The sequence below is a fragment of the Phoenix dactylifera genome, chromosome 9 (genome assembly GCF_051530095.1).
Source record: "Phoenix dactylifera cultivar Ajwa chromosome 9, Ajwa_hap1_PhDact_Kaust_v1.1, whole genome shotgun sequence".
In the NCBI taxonomy this organism is placed as follows: Eukaryota; Viridiplantae; Streptophyta; class Magnoliopsida; order Arecales; family Arecaceae; genus Phoenix; species Phoenix dactylifera.
Genome location: NC_143198.1, coordinates 6,310,053 through 6,324,234, shown reverse-complemented (window position 1 = coordinate 6,324,234; position 14,182 = coordinate 6,310,053). Strand labels below are relative to the sequence as shown.

Genomic DNA, 14,182 nt, shown 5'->3' with positions numbered 1-14,182 from the left:
GGAATCGCGATCACAATCGCCTTCTTGATCGCGATAGCGGGGATCGTGATCCCGCTCGTGATCAAGAAAACAAGTAATCTCTCATGCTGGTTTTCAAGGACTTCTGCGAATCCTGGTTCCGTTTCCATCGCGATGGCTTAGGAATGCAGGAAGTCATTGAAAACACCAGACATGAGTCTTAATGCGGGTAGTGATTACTCCCCTCAGAATGTAGAAAGACAAAATAAGACTCCAACCAGAGTAGTTCTCGTACAGTACGTGAGACGCAGAAATAAGAGAGCGAGAAGCATAGCAGAGAGCAGAAAGTTACAATAGCTATATAAGCTTTGTGCGTAGCCCCTGTGAGGGCTTGAGGCCACGACAGAGCACAGGAGAGCGCCCTACAAATGCAAGGTCTCCGGGTGCCGGCAGACATTCAGGTTTGTGCCTGATTTCAGTGGTCACAGAAGAAAAACTGGGCATTATGTGAATTCTCGTGCCAGATGAATACTCTTGTTTTTAGGATTGAGGATTTGGTTCTGGCTGCCAAGGGTTTCTTTCAGGTATGGAAGGATAAGTCCTTCCTAACTTTTGGGTAGTTCTAACGTTCCTTTTTCTTTGAAGATCAGCAAAAGACAATCCAATTAGCATTCAGATTCACTGATTGGGTGTAGATTTGTACAGACTGATTCCCTGAAAGTCTGCAGTCCTCTGCTGACATTGTTAATTGAATGTTGAATCAATCTTGTCAATTCGTTACGTTCTAATATTTAGTATTGGTTTCTGTTATATCTGTAACTGTCTTTTGCTAATTTGACATGCTATTGCTGGTGAAGTCACTGAAGTCAATAAGCATAAACAATTGCGGCTGTTAATGGGGCCACGGTCTGTTTCCATCCCAGCTTCTTCTTCTCCTACTTAGAGTGGTGCATTATCTTGTCTCCCATTCTGCTCTTGCAGCATCCATAATCGTGCTTGTTTTCTGAGAACCCCCACCTCTTGGCTTTTTTAAGGTGAACTTTGACAATAGTGTTGATGAAGGAGAGAGCAGTGAAGGTGCTGGATTTATTATCAAAGATCACAATACCAGACTGGTGACGACAGAGGATCGGCAGATTTTTGACACATCTGTCGTCAACACCGAGCTCAAAGTTGCATGGGAGGGCATCATCTATGCGAGGCTAATGTTGGGTGCACATTGCATTCTTCTTGAGGGGGACTCGACTACGGTGATCAAGTGAGTTCGGGTCGGGGATGCGCTGCTAGAGGAAGATTGCTGCTCTACGACATCCGCAAATTTTTGACTTCTTGGCAAAACGTTAAACTACTTCCGATCTAGAAAATAAGTACCCTGACATAGCGTTAGGTCGATGTTTGGGGACAGGATCCTAGGAGAGCGTGGCTCCTATCCAACCATATATGTCTACAAAAAAGCAAACGATGCTTCAGATTGAATTGCTTCTTTTGCGGCTCACCACTCCGGAGATTTTATTTGGACGAATTACATATCCGTGCCTTAGCCCTTGCGTGATCTCTTTTTTTTTTTTATTTTGTTGGCCGCATTCACACCCGTCGCATATGCACCGCCGTTCTACCAAAAATATACATATACAAACCCAAGCAGTTCTATTTTCAGAAACTTGAACCTTCTCTTCTTAAATTTTATGGAAGTATATTAAATCCGATCTACCATTAAGCCAAATTATTGTGGCTTTGGACTTACGCTACCACAAATTTTTTACATCCTCTCGTAGATACTCACATTACACTACAGTTCGCAATTTAAAACATTCTAAATAATTGATATTTCCCTTTCCAGCGACAGGGTCCTTTCAAATGCAAGTACAGAGAGATAGAGACTGTGCAACTTGAATTTTTTTATAAAAAGACCCAGATGAAAAACAAGGCATTGGTACACCATGTAACCTGAGCCAACTTCAGCACTCCGCTGGAAAGATACGGAAGTTGAATCCCAGCAAACGTTGGAACTGTAAACAATGCTGGATCATTCAGCACGGCAAATTCTCTTACCTCTCACGAGTCATTTTGTGAAGCAGGTTCTCAATACGACGAAGCAGGGGGGCCAAACATTATATTCAGTATGCCAGAATGGCGACAATTTTTGAAATGGCTGGACATCTTTTGCCAATCTTGTGCTTACCATCCAAAACACACATCCAACCACACCTTTCAAGACGAATCATCGTAGCAGACGATTTAATATTTGGCAAACTTTTACGACACCTCATGGTAACGGTTATCATCAAGGACAACCAACCAAACACGAAGCGAGCCCCCCATTGAGGGGACACCTCTTAATGATCAAAACAATCCTTGCTGGATTCAATCATCTTTACCACCATTAGCTGAAACTTCCAGTATCAGCTTAGTGCTTCACAATTTTGAATGCACTTTCCAGACACAGTGACTTGACAGATATGGCCAGATATTTATCGACTCTAATATACATTTTCAAAAAGTGTTCGCTAACCAATATGCTCACAAACATATCATCCTCACGAAACGAAATTATACAGCACCTACATCTAGATTTTGAATACAAAATATTCATCCACAGTGCATCATCAAACGACCCACCATGTAGTACCTCATAAAAATCGGATCTTACAGGTTCCCATTATGAATAGTATGAATACGGAACCAGTTGCTTGATTGTTAGCACAGAACAGCACTAACCAATCAGAACAAGCAATTTGAAACAATACATGTTGCTTCCATTCTAAAACATAGTTGAATATCCAGAACTTAAAAAAGTTTGGCAGTTACATTCATAAGATGGAATGAGGAAAAATGGAAGGACAAAAAACAAACCTTGTAGATGCCAAGTGCCCGTGACAACCATGGGTCCAGGCTTACACAAGCTAAGAGAAGCTCTCTCACCAACCAAAGCATGCATAAAAGAACTACCTTGTGCACACTTCCCATCTCTCAAAAGAACAGAGATGAAGGAAGGCTAACAGTGACAGAACCTGTACAACTTCTATTCCCAATACATTTGTCTGGAGTTCCAATAAAGAGCACCAAAATTAAGCTCCCCAGAAGAAGAAAACTTCCAGACAACTCCCACAAAGCACTAACAGAATACATACATGCAGGGACTAATTATGACCCTATTAAAAAGGAGAGAAAAGCTATGAGCACTTTACCTGACTTCCACAAATGTTCACACCCTCATGTGCTTGAGTTCCACGGGACATCACCATGTTTCAGTTTTTGGAGGGGCATGAATGCATGATACGTAGAAATGATATAGGGATAAATAACATACAACATGCCGTTATTAAACTGTCATCTTTCCAGCTGCATTAGCCAGGAACTGACTCAGAGGTTACAGGACCACTGCCACCTCCATGGGCACTAAAACCAGTTAAGGGCATGGATCTCTGAGCAAAATCAAGCAACATCTTGCGCTGGTGCTCATTTGTATGAGGAAGGCTCGCACGCAGCAGCTCCGCAGGCATCTCTCTGCTTATAGCCCTTGCTGCTTCAGACCCAATAATTGAAGCGTTCGGTGCCTGCATGAGCAACATTTGCATTATACTGTCATATTTACTCAGACAGTACTTTGTGAGAAGCCTAAAAAAGGCATCAAACGACGCTTGCCAAAGAGCTCGGTCGGACATGCCGTAGTTGCTTGCAGCCTGGGGTTCTGTCAAAAGTTCTGTTGCTCTGTCAAGAACAGATTTTATAATTATGGATGCTCCATCACCGGCTGAACTTCCAAGAGGGCGAAGAGGTGGTTGTTCGGATGAGCGAACCACAGCAGCAAGGCAAGCACTGAGTGCACTTAGCTCCATATTGTGCACACATGAAGAAACAGTCTTGGCAAGATTCAATGTCGTTCCTGCTGCACTAGAATCTGATGGCAAACCACCAAACAAAAACCGTAGGTGCCGGAAAATGGCCATGCAGACTATTCGAGAGAGCTCACTTCCAGGAATAAGAAGCTGAAGGTAAAGTGACAGGAGCTTCCGGCCCTTCGGCAGAGATGCTAGGCGAAGAAACACAAGATCATCTTTTGGAGCAAGCCCAACAGAATGTCCACCGTTACCTGGGCCAAGTGGATCAACAAGCTGAAGAGATGCTGCGAGGCCATATATTATAATATAATATATATCATTAATATAATATATAATATCAACATAATATTATATATATATATAATATTGACCTAATATATTTATGGTATATTGATATATCAATTTTTCTGCTCAATTGAGGGGTATTTTTGTCTTTAACTTTCAGCCCAGAATCACTGTCCTGGGGTAATCTTGAATTTTCGACCTCAAGGACGGGTATCCCATCTCCAGGTTGGGCGGTGATTTGAAAAGTGGAGGTGATTTAGGATCACCGCCACGTAGGATCACCGTGGGGCAACCAAACACAGTGATCTCATCACCTCCACCTACATCACCCTTGATCTTGGGATGATCACCCCATACCAAATGCCTCCTAATACTTTTTATCCAATTCCTTCATTCCTGTGGCGCTTCTAAGGACTCTTAAGCAGCTATTTAGAAACTTTATCTGGGGGGAAGAGCATGGTAGAGGTGGTATCCACTTATTAGCATGGGAGGTCGTGTGTCAGCTGACCCGGCTTGGAGGCTTGGGGGTGCAGTCACTGGTGGCGAGGTGGGAGATGCTTGCGGCTAGACATGCAACTAGATTTGTGCTAGAGCCCGACAGTATGTGGTTCTCGTTATTGAGGGCCAAGTACGGAGCTTTACTACCTGGAGTGCGAGCTGGCCGATACCACTCACCGGTCTGGCGGGAGATGTGTGCCCGAGCTACGTTGGTGCTTCCGGAGATCACATGGGCTATCAGGGACGGGCGATCCATCGATGTTTTGGAGGATTGCTGGGTAACCGAGCAACGGATCAGCCGTCTACTGACCATGGTGGACTCGAATAGACTGCCGGGTCATAGGATCAGTGATTTGTTGGACCTAGATGGGGGTCAATGGAGGGATGGTTTGATTCGAGAGGTTTTTGGAGAGCAGTTGGTAGAGATGGTTCTGGTTTTACCGGTCGCATCCCGGACGGAGCATGACAGGCTAGTATGGCTACCCTCGAGGTGGTCGCGAGTGCGAGCTAGGGACCTTCGCGCTTTGATCAGTAGGGAGCCAGGCCGGCAGATGGAGGGATGATGGATTTGGAGGATGCAGATTCACCCGCGTGTAGCGCTTTTCATCTGGAAGGTGGCATGGGGTGTTCTACTGACCATGAGTCTACTGACTCGGCGAGGGGTGTGGATTACCTCGTGTTGTGAGGTGCGCACGGATATCGAGGAGACCATTGATCATGTTCTTTTGCAGTGCCCCAGGGCCAGAGAGATATGGAGCAGATCACCTGCACCTCTTCCCTATTCAGTGGAGTCGGCTCAGCACTTGATTCACATGCTGAGGGGCTCCATGCGGAGTCCCAGCTCTGCTGAGGTGGGGATCCTCAGAGCATATTTGGCTTATTATATATGGTTGGACAGAAATGCCGGCATGTTTGAGGACAGAAGGTCATCGTCGAGGATCGTGGTGGATAGAGCTATACTGCATGTGAGGGAGGTCACCGCAACTGCCGCATTGTTTTCTTCTGGGATGGCCAGGGACAGCTGAGGTACTCTATCTGCTGGTACAACGCCTAGGTTCGCCCTAGTTTCTTGGGTGCCCCTACCCCTTGGTCATCTCAATGTGAACTTCGACGGCAGCAGATCGGTGGACGGCAGGTATGGAGGGATTGGTTTTGTGATCAGAGACTCTCTTGGCAGGATGATAGCAGCTAGTGGGCACCGCTCGCTAGGACTCACGGTTGTTGGGGCAAAGCTTCGGGCAACTTGAGAGAGCTTATCCTATGCGAGGCAGGTGTTTGGCATAGAGCGGGTGTATCTTGAGGGGGATTCATCTGTGGTGATTGATTGGATTCGGGTGTGGATAGATACGGAGATGGTCATCCCCTTATCCGGGAGACTCGCAGATTAGCTCAGGAGATGGGCGATTTTCAGGCAGTGTATGTGTTCAGGGAGGCGAACAAGGCAGAAAACTGAGTTGCCTCCTTTGTTGCCCGGCACTCCGGAGAGGTCCTTTGGACGTCTGCAGTAGATATACCTTCTTCGTTGTACTTTTTATTTTCTCGTAATTTGGCAGGATGTACTCACATTAGAGCTATATAAAATTTGCCGTTTCAACCAAAAGAAAAAAAAAAAGGTTTCGATCTCTTCAGTTGACATATACTTGGACCTAAACTGTGGCAACCCATTATCGCCCTTCTGGCTGCTGGCATCAGAAGATTGTTTAGAAAATCGCATGTTCTGTTTTCCCCCTTGTGATGGTTTAGATCTCTGATCTCTCAAGTCAGACATACTAAGAACTGCATCAAGCTTAATCCTTATTTGTGGAGGATGAGAGTTGAAAAACGGAGACATACTAAGAACTGCATCAAGCTTATTCCTTATTTGGCTGCGGCAAATGTTGCTGTAGGAAGTTAGGCTGCAGAATTGGATGTTCCCCTGCAAAAAGGGTAGCTTGATTCAACCAGTGATTCTGCAGCCGACTATTAATTGAGAGGCTTGGAGAGGCAAACTGAGCCATGTTTCCACCATACTGCAACCCATGCGATAGTCCTCCCAAATGAAGCTGAGGACCAGAAAAAGGAGATAGATTTGGAGTTGTCATCTGAAGCCCAGCAGTTAGAGATGGAATGCTTGCATGACGTGCGAGGTTTGGTGAAATCTGAGATCGTCCACCAGGTGGAGGGTAGGATGTGAAAGATGATTTAGGTGCAAGAATTGGTTCGCTGGAGTGTTGTGGTTGCTGTTGAGGATATGAGAATGTTCTGTACAGGGGTTTAGATTCCGAAAGCCGAGATGATGATGGATGTGGCCGTGACCACCATCGTTTACCCTCCTGACAATTTTCAGCATTTAAAATATTCTGATCAATCCAGTTTGAAAAATCTGCCTCCTGTGTCCAGTCTGCAGTTGAAGAACCTGAAGAAACAACATACACTATTCAGCAAGACAGCGGAACATAAGAAAACAATTTATCTTAACAGATAAATCATTAACCATATTTTTTCACAAACAAAAGCAAGGTTCGGAATCTTGGTACTGGGTTGCATACCAGTACCATGCTAATACAATATCGGTATACATAGTACGGGTCGGTTTGGTGTACCGAGATTCGGTACACCCCCCATACTATGTCTCAGTTTAGTATCGGCATAGTACATATGCCTAGTATGCAGCAGTACACACCGGTATGGTGAATCTTGAAGATGAGTAGATCTGGAATATGTGCAAATACATACATACATACATATATACATACATACATTTACATACATATACATATATATAGAGCAAGCATGGTCACTTGGTATAGAATATTATTTGCACCATGAAGCTTCCAAGAATGCCAATATAGAATCCTAAAAGATGGATTTTGCGTGATATTTTTAAAAACTATTCTCCTAGATAACAAAGGTTCGTTTAACCAACAATATAAAACAAAAGACCTCCCTCTTCCTCCAAACCCACTGCCACCAACTTGATAAAGACCTTTAAGCTCTCTTACTTTCTGCAAGAATTATACTGATTTTTTTTAAAATAAAATTTTGGGTTTGAATGCTGAAAATGGACACAGAATAGAAAAGAAAAATGGCCCAAAAGGGGAATCGCAACCCGATCAAGAATTTTTCACTTCTCAACTTGCCAATCCTCAGTTAAACATTTTTCACTAGAAGAAATCCAACTACAAGCTTTTCGGTTGCAAGCATGCCTTCATTAAAGTTCTTTTGCAGGTAAAAACAAACAGACAAACAATAAATAAATAAAACCCTACAATTTTATGAAACAAAAGGATAGAACATAACAGGTGACATTTGAACCACCTCACCAGATAAATGGTACATCTATTCACCAATTCAAGACCCCTTTATTCAAGGTCATATGGGTCGAATTTGTTCATCACAAACACCACACAGACTTGCACTTCTCAGGAAGTAGCAAAAATGTTACCATATATAGCATGCTGCAAATTTCCAAAGAGAGGTTAAATCTTGGAGATCAAACAGTCAAAGCCCCTAATCCATACTATCCCACTATCATCTACAAGTGTACAAAAAAAAAAAAGCTTCTGAAAATTCTGCATCCCAATGCCCCTGGAATGTCACAAATGTATAGCAATGCCACAACACTTAAAATGTCTCTCCACCTATGCATCCATTCTGATCATAATACAGTTGCATCCACCTATATTCCCATCCTTTTTTAGAGTCCTTGGAATCTCCTCCGCTGGTTTTGAGTGAAGCAGAAGAAACTTTGCAATATTAGTTCTTTAAATTAATATCATGCAACAAAAATTTTCCACCACAAACCCTATCCAGAGATAAACCTGTATAAGTACTGCATGAAAATTTTATTAACTTTAATTTTGTGGAGATGTTATATCTATCTTTATATATGTTTATGGGCAGGCATGCGCACTAGGGCTGCTTATGGGCCAGGGTCAGGGCAAGGCCCGATGACCAGAGCTTGTTACAGCTGGGCTGAGCTAAATCCATGGACTGGGCTTGAGCCTCAATTTTCAGGCATGTACCTTCTTTCCAGCTTGATTTGAGCAAGTCCAACCCGTAGCTTGCTCTTGTTTTCTATTACCAAAAGGTGAAGCAGTCAAGCCCTAATACAAACATCCTGATTCCTTCCCCTCTTTTTGTCCTCTCTTCTCTTCAGAGTATGCAAGTTATCCTCATCCACTACTACCTTAGCTATTAGAGATGAAGGGCAACATGTTAGACATCAAATGATGACGGAAAAGAATTGTTGGATGCATGTGGCAAAAGAGAAGAGCAATTGGAGGGGAGTGGCAGAGGAGAGAACAAAATGAGTGATCAGTGGCAAATGAGAGAAGAGTAGTGCACAGCAAGCAGCAGAGGAAAGTGGTATGTAGTGAGAGGCAACAGAGAACATTGAGTAGCAGAGGAGAGGTCGCTATGGATGGCGAGATATGGAGAGGACCGACAACCGTGTTCGAGGTCAGCTTCAACAGAATAGGGTTCCAGTTGGAAGATTAGAGGTGTGGTCTTCAATTGAATTTTATTTTAATTCATCACAAAGGCAATGTTGTTTTGGCCCTACGCCGAATCTAGGCCAGGCCAAACTTGAGCCTAGCAAAAATAAAATAAAATTCACAGACAGGTCAAGCCAGGCATGCCTTCTTTTGGTCTAGTGCTAGGCAAGAACTTATGATGGGCTGGCTCAAGCCTGGCCCCTTAGCAACTCTAGTATGCACAGACAAAAATATACAATTATATGAGTGAAAAATTATATATATAAAGTAATCTAATTATAACATAAATACTTCATAGTAAAAGAATCAAGGCACCAAGGGTTAAAAGTCGTAATCCAATAAGAATTTGAAAGAATAATGAGAAAATACCCAAGAACAAAAACCAAAGGGTAAAAAAAATGGATGAAACAATATTGGAAGCACAGAAAAAAGAAGAAAATAAATCATTGAAGTCCCATAACAATCAATGACATATTTACTGAAGTTGTTAGAATCCATTAATTCAACAAAAAAAGATAAAGAGTGACTTTTTTATGAAATTAGTATGAAATTGGAAAATAATATTTTGAGAAAAATGCAAGAAAAATAGAAGAATTTCACAACAAGTCTGATAATTTTATTACTAGGCAAAACACAACAAAAAAAGGATTATCAGTCTGTACTAGGAGGAATGTGCCATGGGCGGCCAATGTCTGCACTATGCATGGGGTCAATACTAAGAACCAAGCAAACCTCATGGCACCACTTTATGCCAACCCATATCAAACGCAACCCAGTACCAACAGATTCCAAGTGAAAAGGATTCAAGAAATATTGCTACTGTTTTTACCATTTCATAACCTTGAAGAGGGAGGGTTGTTGGCTATGAACAACATGCTAGGACTCAACACCTAAAAAGATGAAAATAAACATTAAAACTACATCCCACTTAAATTTAGAATAATTTAAAACTCAAATTCCATCAAAAAATATGATCAGCTTTCCAATTAAAGAACAAAAAAATTCTAATTCTTGGGGATGTGTCATGATAGCATCTTTTAATTGCTATAGGGTTTCTCAAATATAAAGCTATTAAATTTTACTAAATTCAAACATTGTCAAGACCAAATGAACTGGCAGGACATTTTGTATCTTTAAGTCTCCAAAACTTTTTCACCTAATATGACGTTCAAGTTTTCCACACACAACTCTTCAATATGAACGCATGATAGTTTTCCCCCAGGAGATTATGAATGATGATTGTTTATTTTGTCAAAAATTTGCTGTAGTAATGTTAGTGTCATGTTTGGATATCATATTTTTGAAAGTAGAGATAATTGAACCTTCAACTCCTCTTAGGTTTTTCTACCATTTTGGATTTGCTTCTTGTCAGCCCCGTCTTTTCTTGAATGTCGATCTCCTAACAGCATCTGTCGCCTCGTCAATAGTAAAAAGAGATTGTTACAGACGAATAAATAAATAATTCTGCGTAAGGTTTGAATTTTAATTAGTTTGGCTATGACATATATCATGCTCGATATATAATCAGCTGATACAAGCGAATCAAGTAATGACATCATTCTAAAAAGGAACTCACTATCTCTTTGCTTGTGGGGGAAAAAAGAAGATGTGAATAAAACGAGGTGGGGCCAAATCGATCCTTCCTCCCTGCTTCCCATGTCATTTTACGATGAACTCGGCAAGACTCAATGCGTCTTCAAACCATTTAAAAGCCTTGAGGACCATCATTCACATCAATTTATCAAAGTCAGTTAGAACAAACAGAAATAGTGTTTGGTAACAATAAAGAGGGCTTAGTCACCAACTATAATCTCTTCAAAAGAAGAAGAAGAAAAGTAAAACGGTGGGACAGGACACCACATATTTAAGGTTGGAATTCATTTGAGGTGAAGGCGTTTGGTTGCTTGCGTTCTTACACGAACATTGGCTGCTTACAAAATGAAAAAGAATCGAAAATTGAAAAATAATAACAAATTAAGGCGAGAAAGTAAGTGTGAGATTGCCGCCCAATGACCCAAAGAAAAGTACTGTTGGTCATGAGACTCCAACAACAAACCTGAGAGAATGCTGCAATCAGCATCCATGCTAGTGAATTACAGCTCAATTATTAGGTGCTAGAGAGAACCAAAGTTGAAGGTAAAAGTAGAACGGATAATATTTTTTCAGATTTATTTTTGTATTCTGATCTATTCAAATATGGATAGAAATTTGAATATCCAACTAATATCCGTATCTATATCCATATTCATTAAAGAAAAATAGATATGACAACCATCGACTTGTATCCGAATATCTGATACCATCGACCTGTATCCGAATATCTTATTCTATTTATAACTCTATTTAATTTTAAATAGCAATCATGAGCTTTTAAGAAAAATAAATGGCCATATTAACGTTAATATTTTATTAACTTGATTTATAATTCACTTAGTAATATCTTGAATTTTATGACCATAAAATTTAATTATCTGAATTATATTCGTATTTATATCCATGCTTCTGATATCTAATTTGTATATATATATATATATATAATAAATATAAATATAATTTTTTACATGCAACTAACATCTATATTTATATTTATATTTATATTTATATTTATATTTATATTTATTAAATAATATAAATAAAAATATATTATTATCTGAACTGATTTTAATTCTACCTTAGATTGTAATAAAGATTGGGAAAATAATTTTGTTAGCATGGTGCGTATTGGTTCCGCACAGTTGGGCTTTTTATCGCCGTGCCCCAGAGAGCATTGTGGCTACCGCTAGTTTGTTGGTATTTTCCGAGCAAGTGGCGCCTACAGTATCTTCCTTGTCTTTTTCTGTTTTTCGTAGGTTTGTTACGGTTCATGTGGAAAACACGAGCCCCGCGTCTTTTGACCATCCATTTCTCTGCACATGGGCCTTTACGCCAAGTGCCGGCCACGCGATCCTTTATGGCGAAGTCCCGGAATACTTCTCTCGTCTTTTTCTGCTTTTTTTCATTTCAATTCAACCTTTTAGTTTCTTTATAAAGTAGGGCCGATATCGTTCATATCGACGTCATAGTCGTACCTGGATGTGGCATCGTAGTGCGCCTCGCAATTGTGGTCTTCAAACAACCTAAACGGTATTTTATCCAGAAAAACATATATACCGTATATGAAATGGCACGACTTTACCTCCTTCATTTTACCCAAAAAAAAACAAGAGATGGAATTGTGGTCATCCTTCTTAATGCGTTATAATTATTAATTAAAAGACAATGAAAGGTGGTCTTACAAAAGATTGCTGCATGTGCTCCCCATCTTCTCACCACCATGTTGTTGAGGACTCCACCAAGATAGTTGGTGTCCAAGCACTTAGCAACATTGTCGGGCCCATCCGATGGACTTGGCTTTACACTGATTACGGTTGACTAGAGTGGCACTTAAGCTATTGTTTCATTGGTTTGGCTGTAATGGACGCGCAAGTGATCCAAGAAGAGAGAGCTATTATAGTGCATAAGGGTGAAATAGAGGGCTTTGGTGGATGCTATCAGGTTTATTTCTAAATTTTTGAATGATACAGCACTGTATAAACATATGATTCTGGCATGTAGCTTGCAGAGATAACAAGCTCAATGGTCATACGACACTCTAACTGAAAAAAATCTAGGCAAATTGATCTTGGACAATTAAGTGCATTTCAACTCAACTCCAAGCTCAGAGCATAGCATTCTTGGTGAAGAACTAATGAAAAGGCATTCATAGTATCCTTGTGAACTAATGAAGAGTTGTCTCGCTCTTGAGATCCTTCCACACCTCACATACATAGCTATCACTGCATTACCAGCAAACAAATCATTAGCATGAACACTTTTTCGGGAGTTGGTGGAGTTGCTTCCCAACCTATAAAGCTGCAAGGTTTGTGCAAGCATTGAGGCTGCATGAAATGTAGACCAATCAGGTTTCTCTGTCTTTTCCATCAACACAACATGCTGAAGAGCCTCTGAGTAGAAATCATATCGAGTGAATCCAGAAAACAGAATTCCGCGAGATAGTAATCCTCTCACTCATTTGTTCAAAGATTCCAGCCGCTCCATCCATTTGCCCTTATGGAGTAACCCTGTGATCATAGTATTCTAAGAGACAACATCCTTCTTTGGCATCTTCTTGTATAATACCAAAGCTTCATCCAATCTTCCACATTGTAGCTAGAGGTCATTGCATGCCAACACAACATCTCATGCGCTGACTTGCTCGAAAAATTGATGACCATCATCTATTCTATTGTTATGAACATACCCGTTGAGTATTGCAGGCTTTGCTGCAATATGTTTAGGAGGCATCCAATAAAATAAATCTCTTTGAAAGGGACCAGGCCAAACGAAAAAAGAAACATATTTATTCAACAAATAAAAGAATAGAGAGGGATTCAAACCCTCGATAGTTCGTTGTTCGGAACTATAGTGGTTTCTATGACCGAATCTATCAACCACTCAGCCATCTTACGAATAAAACATTTATTTCTTACGAATAGAACATGACCATATAAGTTGATACAACCGGTTAAAAAGAACAGGCAAGAACCTTGCAATATGATTATGAAAGGGGCGAAGCCAAATGGATAAAGAAATAAATTTATTCAATAAACAAAAGGAGAGAGAGGGATTCAAACCCTCAATAATTTGTTGCTCAAAACAATACCAATTTTCAAGACCAAAGCCATCAACCACTTGGCCATCTCTTCCAAAGATAATTTCTATTTTATTTTTATGAATAAAATATTTGTTCCTACGAATAGAACATGACCATCTTATACAAGATGATACAATCCATAAAAAAGAACACACAGGAACTGTGCTACATGATTATAATAGTATAATAAATTTATTTTTTTTATATATTTTATCTGGCTTTTTTTTAATGAAAATGAGCTAGGTTAAATAAATAGGAAAATAAATTTATTGAACAAACAAAAGAAGAGATAAAAAAGACGGATCAAATGAATAAAAAAAATAAGATCCGAATTACCTCCAATAGTTCATTTTTCAAAGCCATGCCGATTTTTGTTGGCCATCTTTCCAAGAGATAATGTCTTTACAAAGTAACATTATAACTTAGTTAAATTATTATAATATTAGCAGTTA

The 14,182-nt window shown here is 40.4% G+C and overlaps 2 pseudogenes across 1 annotated transcript; both read right to left on the bottom strand.

Annotated features, from left to right (window-relative positions):
- Window positions 1-2,692: 2,692 nt before the first annotated feature.
- On the bottom strand, window positions 2,693-4,091 carry LOC148702424 (protein PAT1 homolog 1 pseudogene; annotated as a pseudogene). The gene has a single exon (XR_015968686.2). The product of XR_015968686.2 is annotated as a protein PAT1 homolog 1 pseudogene (transcript).
- Window positions 4,092-5,673: 1,582 nt separating this feature from the next.
- On the bottom strand, window positions 5,674-13,776 carry LOC148702422 (protein PAT1 homolog 1-like; annotated as a pseudogene).
- Between the last annotated feature and the right edge of the window lie 406 nt (window positions 13,777-14,182).